Source organism: Petromyzon marinus, chromosome 37 (assembly GCF_048934315.1).
Source record: "Petromyzon marinus isolate PM22_M1 ecotype Great Lakes invasive population chromosome 37, UKy_Petmar_22M1.pri1.0, whole genome shotgun sequence".
Taxonomy (NCBI): Eukaryota; Metazoa; Chordata; class Hyperoartia; order Petromyzontiformes; family Petromyzontidae; genus Petromyzon; species Petromyzon marinus.
Window position 1 is genome coordinate 6,676,541 of NC_133703.1, and position 10,882 is coordinate 6,687,422.

Below are 10,882 nucleotides of genomic sequence, written 5' to 3' on the forward strand. Positions count from 1 at the left end.
GGTGTATCCTTTTGTCATGCAGTCTGAGACAGACTTCCAACACGACTTCAGTTTTGGGGGTGCAGTGCTGTGACAAGAGCACTGAAGTAACTGCTCGTGTAAGTACATCATGTTAATATATATCGTATTGAAGGCTGAGGCCTATTTTACTTTACCGTTCCTTACAGAAATATTCTTTCCCGAGTCTTTGTGCATTTGTCGCTTGTTTCAGAGGTTCGCGATTCGATCCCAGGAGTCGCCCTAGTTAATATTGCGGGTGTATTATCCAAAACTGCATTTCTATATGCTTCACAAATAATGTAAAAAAAAAAATCCCGTGTTGTTATTAATGAATGAGGAGGACATGTGTGCCGGCGTCAGAATCAAAATTTGCAAATCTAAACAAGTACTCAGAAATGACTGGATTGGGTAAAACCACAAGTATATATGTTGAACTTCTTTCGCACTGTACGTAGCCAACTGTGCTAATCGGAGGTGTGGAGGGCAACAAACTGAACACAAAAAGCAGTTCTAAATAATTTTTTTCAATCTAGATTTAAAAGTGCATAGCTCCAATGGCTTCCTAATATCGAAAGGAAGAGCATTCCAGTTGGCCGCAGAAGCCCATCTGAAAGCGAGTGATGCGGTAACTGTCTTTGTTCGATGGCTTGCCAAAAGCCACTGCTGCTAGGATGATCCACCAATCCCATCTCTCGATTGCAATCGTGCATTAGCAGCACACCTTGCATTCGCTGTTGAACCACTCGTCCATCACGTGTTCCATCATCGCAAGTACAGCACTGCCCTGCACCTGTGGCCGCCACAGTTGCTAACATTGTGTTGTTTGTTTAGGTGATCGGCAAGGCCCAGAAAGGCGAGTGGGAGGTGATGGACCGTGGGCTGGCTCGCATCGAGTGTGACATCAAGCAGGAGGTGGAGGGCCGGCCACACAAGATCAAGAAATACCTGTTGGAGTCGTTCCCCTTGCCAGGGACGAGCGCCGATCTTCGCCGACAGTTCACGACACAGCCGGCGACCGAGATGGTGCTGCAGGTCTTCCAGAATGCCGAGGACATCTTTGTGAATAAGCTGAAGAAGGTGGGGCCCATGGCGTCTGGACTTAATGCAACAAAATTACCGTGCGAGAAAGTTCATGCATTTGCTTACATTTGTCAAAGATTTTCCATAATACATTTGTCCTCGGAATTATTTAATGAGTGATAATCGCCATACGTTTCAAGTCTGTGGATACTTCCACCATTATCAAAAAAACTTTCTCTACCACTGAATTAACTCTCCTCTATAATATTTATGGCCATCGCTTTCACAAAATTCAGTCACACGTTGAGACAAAAGTAAGGGGGGGCATTGAAATTGGTCGGACATCTATGCATGTGTCACCCTCTATTTGTCCCAACAGAGTGATATGGCTGCAAGTGGTTTGGGTCCTTTATTGTTTCCACCAACAGTGTGTGCAGGACTTCCTGGGGCAGGTGAAAGGGGACACGCTGGCCGGGAAGCTGTTTCAGTTGGCTCTGTGCTGTGGCTCCCTCGAGACTCCTCGCGACCTCGTGGTCAAGGAGAAACCGGCCGCGTTTCTCGGCAACATCAGCACTCCCGACACCAGACCGCCGCTTCTTCCGGGGAGTAAGGAGACAAACTTGCATATACAGTAGACTCTCGATTATCCGCGCTAATTACGGGGAAGATGGCTGCGGATGATAAAAAATCTCGGATGATCCAAAGATATCTATTTTCTGCGGATCTCTATGCCACAAACTAACGATCAACCGATCGATGCACGTGGTCGGTGATAAAACTTTCCTGCTCCCGAGCAGAAGACTCGGCCCTCTAAGTGGATAGCAGAGCCACGCCAATCACCATCAATCAAACTCCACCCACTGTTGTAAAGATATGCAACTACTGTACTGTCGAGGTGATCACGTAGATTTCGGATTCATGGGCGCACATATTTGCTCGATATAAGCACGTGACTTGTAACAAACATTTCCAAGAATTACAATGTATAACTATTTTTAGATTATTAATTTGGGCCTAAGGGAAAATCCATGAGTTATTAATAAGTAAAAATCTCATGTGCGTGGTTAATCCGCAAATCAGATAAACCGCACACGGATAATCAAGAGTCTACTGGATTGCACGCGCGCTGAATTGTCGTAGCTTCTCTAAACACCTTATTTCACATCTCGTATCGATTATTACTAATGCATTAGTAAGAGTTTGGCATATCACGACGCATCAGTTTGTCAGATCTACATCGAGATGACCCGGGTGGCTGAGAGAGATTATTAGCATTGAGCTGGAAACGCTGAGATCCTGGGTTCGAATCTGGGTAACCACCTGTGATTAAACTTGCTTTTGTCAAGTGCAGCCAGTTGATGGTCTCAGCTCGGTCATTAATGACTGTCAAAAAAACCCAAGACATACTAAATGGCTATGCACTTAATTTGACCAAGTCCAATATCGGCTCAACAGAGTGGGTGGGAATGTGCTTCCCTTTACTCTGTGGACCAGAGGTCACTAGAAGCAATGTCAGAGGTAGCTTTGTGATGTTCTCTTCTGCGGGCCATTCTCCAATAGGACGGGTTCCGCTGCTCCGTGAGAGATCCGAGTGGATACTCCGTCTCATTACACAATATCGAAAGCACAATCTGAATAAAATGTAGTTTCTTGTATTGTACATAGGGGGTCAGACCACGGAGGACCTTCAGAATGCTGAGTGTGATCTTGAAATTAATCCTGGACTGGTTCGGGGGATAGTTGAACAATTCGAATATTGGGGCGATATCGTCTTGCATACGGGTGCGAGAAGTCTGCCAGTGGTTTTTTTTAGTCCATCTAGATTTTTGGGTTAGATCATGTAAACATGCACTCAATAATACGCTTTAATATGCACTATTTATGTGACCTAACCCAAAAATCTCTATTATGGGTAATATTGGTCGCGAAGGCCTTCGTGTTAAACTTGTTTTTTGAGTCATCTGGAGAGTGATGATGAAACTTATCGGGAGGCCGTATATGAGACGTGGGGGGTGGGAGGGCAGAGAGAGAGTTGCAGTTGTTGAGCCTATTGGAGTGAGTTACAGCATCGTTGTCCTCTCCTACAATGGCATTGCTTGTCTCCTTCGCAGAGGCGGTAGCCGAGCATCTGGTCCGTCTGCTGAGCCACGCAAGTAAGATGGCAGAGCCCCTGGGCCTACCCGCGCTGTCACGCGTGGAGAAGCAGCTTGCCGAGCTTTTGACTCGCGCAACCTCCCCAACCTGGGCCTCGGCTCCTTCTTGGACATCCTCCATCGCAACGCACAGGTGCGTACGTGGCGTGCGTGAGCCCACCCGCCTCCAGCTGGTAAGAGGCAGTACAGCAAGTAGGTGTACGACACTGCCCGTGCAAAGTTTGAGTGTACTTATCGCCTCCGAGTGGCGCTCAATGTTAAGTTTGTTTCCAAAATTGTGCGCGGTAATATTAGTTTATTATTACCAACTTAAAACTCATTTGTCGATAACTCAAATACGTTTAAGCGTTATTCAATCACTGCCAATGCAGAGCACAACAAAGTGTCACGTAAGATGCATGGGTTTTCTCTTGTCACTCTTAAAAAATATCTGTGAATTTGGCAAACATCCCAAAGGTAGATATTGAAAATCACCGTTAAAATTGAGTGTACAGCGGTGACATTCAGATAAAATATATGATAACACTATATATGCAAAGTGGACGGGTGGCTCAGAGATCAAAGCGGTGCGTTGGCAATAATGAGATTCTGGGCTTGAATCTGGATTTTGACTGCTTGGGTTGAAACCGAGGTCTCAAGTCTTATCAAGTCGATCGTCCGAGCCCCTGTCACCAGCGACTGCACAAAATTACAGTCTCATTAAACTTGGGTTTTGCACTTCATTTTCCTAATTCCATCTCTGAGAATAACAATTTCAGCTTGACTCTCGTGCGCTGCACAATCTCATAACACAGCTAATGTGAAAGTGTTGGCTCCTATTGTGTACAAGATAAAAGGCTACCCACCGCATTTTATGACACAGGGCCTGCACGGCTATGCGAGATTTACGAATGGATGATTTATTTGTCTCTTGACATTACGCCGATAGCGCATTTGGAAAACTAAAATTGAGAACGAATTTTGTGTTAATTTGCAAACTTAAATCTGTATTATTTAATCAGTTTTCGTGCACTGCATTGTGAGATGCAGCTCCATGCGTATCGTTTAGCTTTAAGCCGGTGTTTGCCTTGCGGTCGCCTCGGTGTCAACCAACTGATATTGACGGATTTGTTGTGTCTGTGGTAGCTGTTGGAGGAGACTGGGGTTGTGATCTCCGTCCTGGGTGGATCTGGAGCCAGAGAGAGGAGCCGGAGAGCGGCAGCCCTCTCCCCGCGAGCGAGGAGTCGAGTAGCGGCTGCTCTCACTCGAGCGAGGAGTCCGGAGCCCGCAGCCCTCTCGAGATCAGCCCTCCCCCGGGTGGGGAGCCGGGGGCCCGCGTCCCCCACAACTGACAACCTGTGTACCAACTGGCTGAGTGAGAGTTTGTGTGTATTTGAGCATAATCGTGCCAGTGTTTAGCTGTACCAGGGAGTTTGATGCAGCAGAGTGTTTCGGTGTAGCAGGGTGTCTGGATTGTGCCGGCACACTATCCTGCTATCCGTAATGTCGTAGGGTGAGGTCCATTAAAAGTTTACTCGGACCCCAACCTGTCAAAGCGCCTAATCATGGAACGTGGTTCTCAACATCGTCCCTCACCCATGCTACGTACCTTTGAGACGTCCTGCTTTTACAAATGTTGATGAACTGGAGGGCAAAGGTCTGGAGGACCCCACATGGAGTCTGGTTTCTCACACCCAAGCCTCCTGTGACATTTCTGGAGGCTTCTCTGGGATCTTTGTCCCATTTATTGAGTGCGTATTTGGCTTACTTCTGGCTTCGTCCCAAGACGTCATCCAGTTGGGAAATACCCGAAGGTTGTGGGAGTCGCCCCGTGCTTCAGTTTATTTCCAACCCTCGCAATGGCCGGATGCTCACCAGCCGGAAGTCTTTTGCTGCATACACCACGACCGAGGTGTTGAGAGCAGCCATCTCGTGGCTGGTCGGCAATGGAGATGGTATTGTCGATTTGGGGAGCGTGAGTCTGTGGCGTTGGTGGTGCTGCTGTCACGGAGGCGACACGAGTTTAGGAAATTCAGTTTTGTGGGTTTCCTGTAGGGAGCACTGAAAGATCCTCCCTTCCTCTTTCTCCACCCTTTGTCTGTTGTCTCCATGTCCCCGTTCAACTCTTTCTACGCCGCTTTCCTTGAATGTGCAGCCGCCTTTACGGCCTCCCCTCTCCCCTTCTCTCCACCTCCAACTCATCTCCGTCGTAATCTCCTCCCCTTTGTTCAGGCTCTTCCCTTTCTTCCTCAGTCTATGGATGGGGTTATTGTTTATCCGGCTCTTATACAAAAAATGGAGCTTATTTAGCCTTTGAATAGGATTTTGTTTTCTTTCGGTAGCGTGTTGCGCACCTAGGGAAGATCGAGCCACGTCACCGGTTCCCATTATCAAAATCTTTGTCAACTTGTCTCCCTCGGTAGGAATGCCTTTCCTTCTCCAGGAGGCAATTGTTTCTCTCTCTCACCTCCGTTATTTCTTCCGATGCGCTTTCTTAATCTCGCTTGCTGTGTGTCTCGACTCTATCATTCAACAAGGGCAAATGTAAAAATTTGCTTTTTTTTCCTCCACTGCTTTACCACTATACCTCCTGCGTGGGTACTCGGAGTTTCATCTAATGTACTATTTGATGGGTCGCTTCCACACAGCACAAAGGCGGTAGCTATCCGAACGGTAAATTTTTCTTTCAATTTCGATAGATTCTCGAATTATTCTTGGCCAGCAGTAGCTAGTTTTGCACAGAACTTCAACATTAAAATCAACTGAGTGTCCTTGTTGGCACGTGTGCTCTGCTACTGCTGAACACGGGTGCCAACAAATAATACATTATTTAAATGCATGCCTATAAAGGGTACCATACTTCAATAGGGATTACCATTGGTACGGCTATTTTAATACACAAGACAGGAAGGACAAGATCAAAATGCTCTCATTATGCACATGCATAATGTACATTGACTCGGTAATCTCCCCCCCCCCCCCCACTTTGCGCGAGAGTGTCACAAATCTGGCTGTCGCCTGATGAAGCTAGTTGTAATTACTGGCAAAACGTCGTACTCCGATTATAAATGTTGTGGCTTGGCTCTCCAAAGTACCAGTGACGAATTGGCTTGTTCTGTTTCCGTGACAACCCTTACTAGTTGGCTGTATCGAGTGGTGGCGGGTTTTAACGACACGTTTATATATGTACGCGATCTAACCCAAAAAACACCTCTATGGATGATATTGGGCCCGAAAGCCTACGTGTTAAACCAAAATAAAAAATATTTACAAAATAACAATAATTTCTAGTTTTCCTCATTCACATCGTGATTCGTATGAAAAGACATGAGATGATTGAGACATGTTAAATCATAAACTATTTATTAATATGTATACAGATAGTCCTCGACTGCAATGTCCTTGTCCACAAGCAAACAGCGTTAGGATAGCAGCCTCCTTTAAAAGTCTGAGTAGATTTATATGCTGTAGAAGACAGTTGACGAATCCTCGCTGCTTGATTCCTCCTCGGATCCCTTCAGCAGTGAGTCGTCACCAGTCTTCTCTGCCTGCTCATTCTCCATGTGGCACCGCTGGGGTGGGTGCAATACGCCAGGAGACTCCTTATGCAGTGAGCAGCGAAGCAGGCCCATCTCTGCCTGCTCATCCTCAACGTGGAATTGAGGCGATGGCGGTGAGCTGGGGGCATCGGTGAGGAGGGTGTTACGGAGACGGCCCAGCTCTGCCTGCTGCAGAATCGTCTGTACGACGAAGCGCTCGCGGCGCATGCAGGCGCGCACATGGGATGGCGTGTCCGGGATGATGTATGCAATGCAGGCCTTCGTGAGTAACACCACGTGCTGCACACGTCCACACACAGGTAAAGGATTTTCAGTTTCAGGATTTGCATGTAAAGGGTGCTTACTAAATATAATATGGCAGCATCTCAAAGTGCTTTACATCTCAGGTCAACTATTCCGGGGACCTGCAGCCTAGGGATATTATATTGTTACGTCGTTTTTCCCAAATTAAATTAAGTCATTTGAGTAATTTTTGAACATTTGGCAAATTATACCGAGGCACTTTTTTTGAATTACTTAATGGGTTTTTTACGTTCACTATGCAGCAGGCAACATTTATGATGTGCAGTTAATGCACCCACCGTATTCACCTGGGCAGCCGCAAATTACCGCAACAATCAGCAAACACTTACACTCGGCCATGTCACCACTACAAAGATTCCCTGTGTAGCCTTTCACAGACTGAGACAAGTGCATCTATGAAGGTTCGCACAGTGCCTGTGGGGGTGGTGTGCACGTTTATCTTGCCAGTGATGATTTTCACACACTTCATCAAGTACTCATTTTAAGACAGAATCAACTTAAAGGAAGCTCAACACTGGTTCTAATATTTTCCACTGTTGTTGGCTGTGGCCAGAAATAGTACTCCGGTCACACAGGATTGGTAGCGCAGTTCACAAACAACAACGCAGCCGCTCCCCTTCCCACAAGCACACATGCTTACGTATGACAAATTGCATCAACAACATGAATCGTCTGCTGCATGATGAATGTGAGTATTGTATTACCACTATTATTTGTGATCTCAGAAATACTGTGCAATTGTGAGGTGTAATAGCATTACTGGCATTATCTGTAATGACCCATTGACAATGATCACGGTTTGCTCTGCTGACCTTAACAACTGCTCACAGATGAGTCTATACGATGGTTCAGTAGTGTAAGGCTTTGCACACTAGACTTGCAATCCAGAGGTCACGGGTGTGAATTGATCTTTGGTCGTGGGAGTGTAAACAATGGTGAAAGTTTTTTTTTTACATTCCACTGCCTCTATCCACCTAGCAGTGTAAATGGAATACATCCAGTCAATTGGTCGGCTGAGTTTGGTTCTGTCCAGTGTGGGAACTCCCACATCTTCCCAAGACGTCTGACCAGTGTGGAAGAGCAGTAAAAATACATCTTAAGGGTCTCTCTTGAGCTCCCTATAGCAGGAGCGCTTTTGCCATCAGTGACATGAGCAAGTAATTGGAGGGCTGTACCTTTATCTTTCAATGGGTTTATGAATGTGTGTGTGTCTGTGTGTGCATGTTGATGTGTACCTGCATGGCAATGACGAAGGCCAGCTTTGCCGTCAGTACTTGCCAGTACTGCTTGGTGACGGAGTAGGCTTGGGGATGATCCGGCGGGTAGCGATAACCTGGATACCTACACACGTACAACCACAAGCACGCATGGACTATATTGAACAAAGTGCCTAGAAAGTAGAGTTGGCGCTAAATTGAACAAGTATGGTTGTGCACAAACGGTAAATGCGTTCACAGCCCTTAAAAAAATCCGCTTCTGAAAGAGGGCCTTCCCACAACGTGCAGCTTGTGGGGGCTCTTTTGACAATGGTTCACGCTGGTCCATGCCAGGTTGGTGAAGGCAGGGAGTACAGATAATGGGAGAGCAATATAGCACAACTGTTAATTTTGCTGAACTACCCACTGCTGACAACCTAGCTCCACAGTCGCCTACTGCACCTGCATTGTGCATGGTGATCATCAATCTAAGCATGAACAAGGCTCAAGCCGGCTTGACTTCCAGAATCTAAGATCAGCTGTATTCGTGGTGATTTGATCATAGTCAAGTAAGGTTATAATAAATATCGATCAATATGGTTATATTGATTATAGTTGTGTATGCCAGCAATTCAAAAACGTTAGAGAAAAGGGTTGGTAGATCGCATCAATTTCTTAACTATCTGTGCTGAGGTGACCAGAAGATGGCTGTAGACCAAGTGGGTTCATGTCTGTGTGAACCTTTAAGCTTCATTTCAATATCATGGGTTCTCCAGGACCTCTTATTGCATCCCACATGCATAAAACCACCTTAAACTGGAATCCCAATGCACGGTCTGCCTGCAAAGGGATCTTGAGACTCAATTAAGCAGTCGTGGATCGATAGATAAATAAATAACATTACTCTTTAGCAAGGTAACAATGAGCTAGAATTTATATCAATCTATTATTATATTTCTCTAAGTGGGACTTTGGTTGTGAAGCCATCCCACCCGTACCCACTGCTCCCCCCCTCCAATTCCCCCCCCACCCCCTTTACTGTCCCCACCCACCATGCACACTCTTCCCCCAACCCTACCACAACCCCTTACTACCCAACGAAGCCAAACCCTGTGTCCACGGTAAGGGGCAGGGCATAAACAGAGGTGGGGCCTAGGGGAAGTGTGGGTCTTAAAAGGAAAGTCACGGAGTGAAAAGAGGAAGAAAACGAGCCTAATCAGGAAGGGGCGGAGCCAGGAGGACGCCACACCCAGAAGGATGTCGCATCTACCTGGACAACACACCCAGAGATCAGTGCATCACATTCGCAGGGACGGCACCCCCGATAGCTGGGCATGACACTGAATGGCACAAACCTGCAGGTTGTGTGGATTGCCGGATCAAACCAGGCTGGCAGGATGTTGGGATAATTTTGCTCCTTGAAGTCGCTGATCTTGAAAATTGAAAAGCTGTCCTCCGTGTACCCATGCATTGTAGGCGAACCTGTGCCATACTCTGCTGAGTATCCATAATAATACACCAGGCGTGGGATGATGTCCGTTGTGAACGCCAAGATGCATGACTGTGGAATTAGCATACGGAGGCACAGCGATAGCGGTCACTTAGCATGCAATGATTTGACCAAGGCTTCTGAACATCTTACCTTGGCAATTACATTAATTTTCACAAATACAATTTGGGGGGTTGCTGCCAGAGTGAAATGGTTACCATATAAGGACTTGCAATCTGGCAGTCGTCAGTTCAGTCTCCTGACACAACAGTTGAAGCAATGGATCATTTTCTTAAATCTCCCCCACCTCTGTCCAATTAGCAATATAAATGGGTTCATCACTGTTTTAGCGCAGGTAATTCCACATCTTACAACATGTCTGGTCATCATGGAAGAGTAGGCCAAATACCGTGTAGAGGGGTTCTCTAGAGCTACCTTTAGTTGAGGCCCTTCTGCCAGCAGTGACATGAGCAAGCAATTGCAAGGCTTTACCTTTTGCGATTTTGGGAGAGAGTGGATAGGAGCGGTGGTGCAGTGATTCGTGCACTGCACTTTGAATTCAGCACACATGCAATTGACTTCCAGCTACGACTAACATCAGTGACAAGTGATACCCGAACCGCTCCTGGTCCCCCACTACACCTCTTCTCAAACCTGCCATGACCAGAATGGTGAAGTATGGTAAAAAGAACCCACACGGCTAACATGACATGTTATGTTGAGCGAGAAAGCGAGCGGACAATCTGGCGACTTACATTGGTGATTACAGAGAGGGTGGCAATGATACTCAGAATGTCGGCCCAGGCTCCAATTCCTCTTGCTCGCGAAACCACAGGCCTCCTCATCTTTGTTACGAGCTTCCACGCGTCGACCCGCACTTCGATGATGTTGTTCAGCAGTGCGAGCAATGGCGCAAGTGGAAATGATGCCACGAAGAGAGTGACAAACCCGAATTGGATAACTGGGGTATATTTTGAGAATGGGTAGGGGGGCAAGGATAGGATAATGAGTGAAACAGGATATAGACACACACTCTTAATGCTGTTATGTTGTGATTACTTTAAGCAAACAAAACATGTTTTCAATGCATTGAATGTGTTTTAGTCAAAGGAGACCCCAAAATATGATCACATTTTCGTATCATTTGTTCACAAAATTATCGTGTCCATTACATTGGCCACT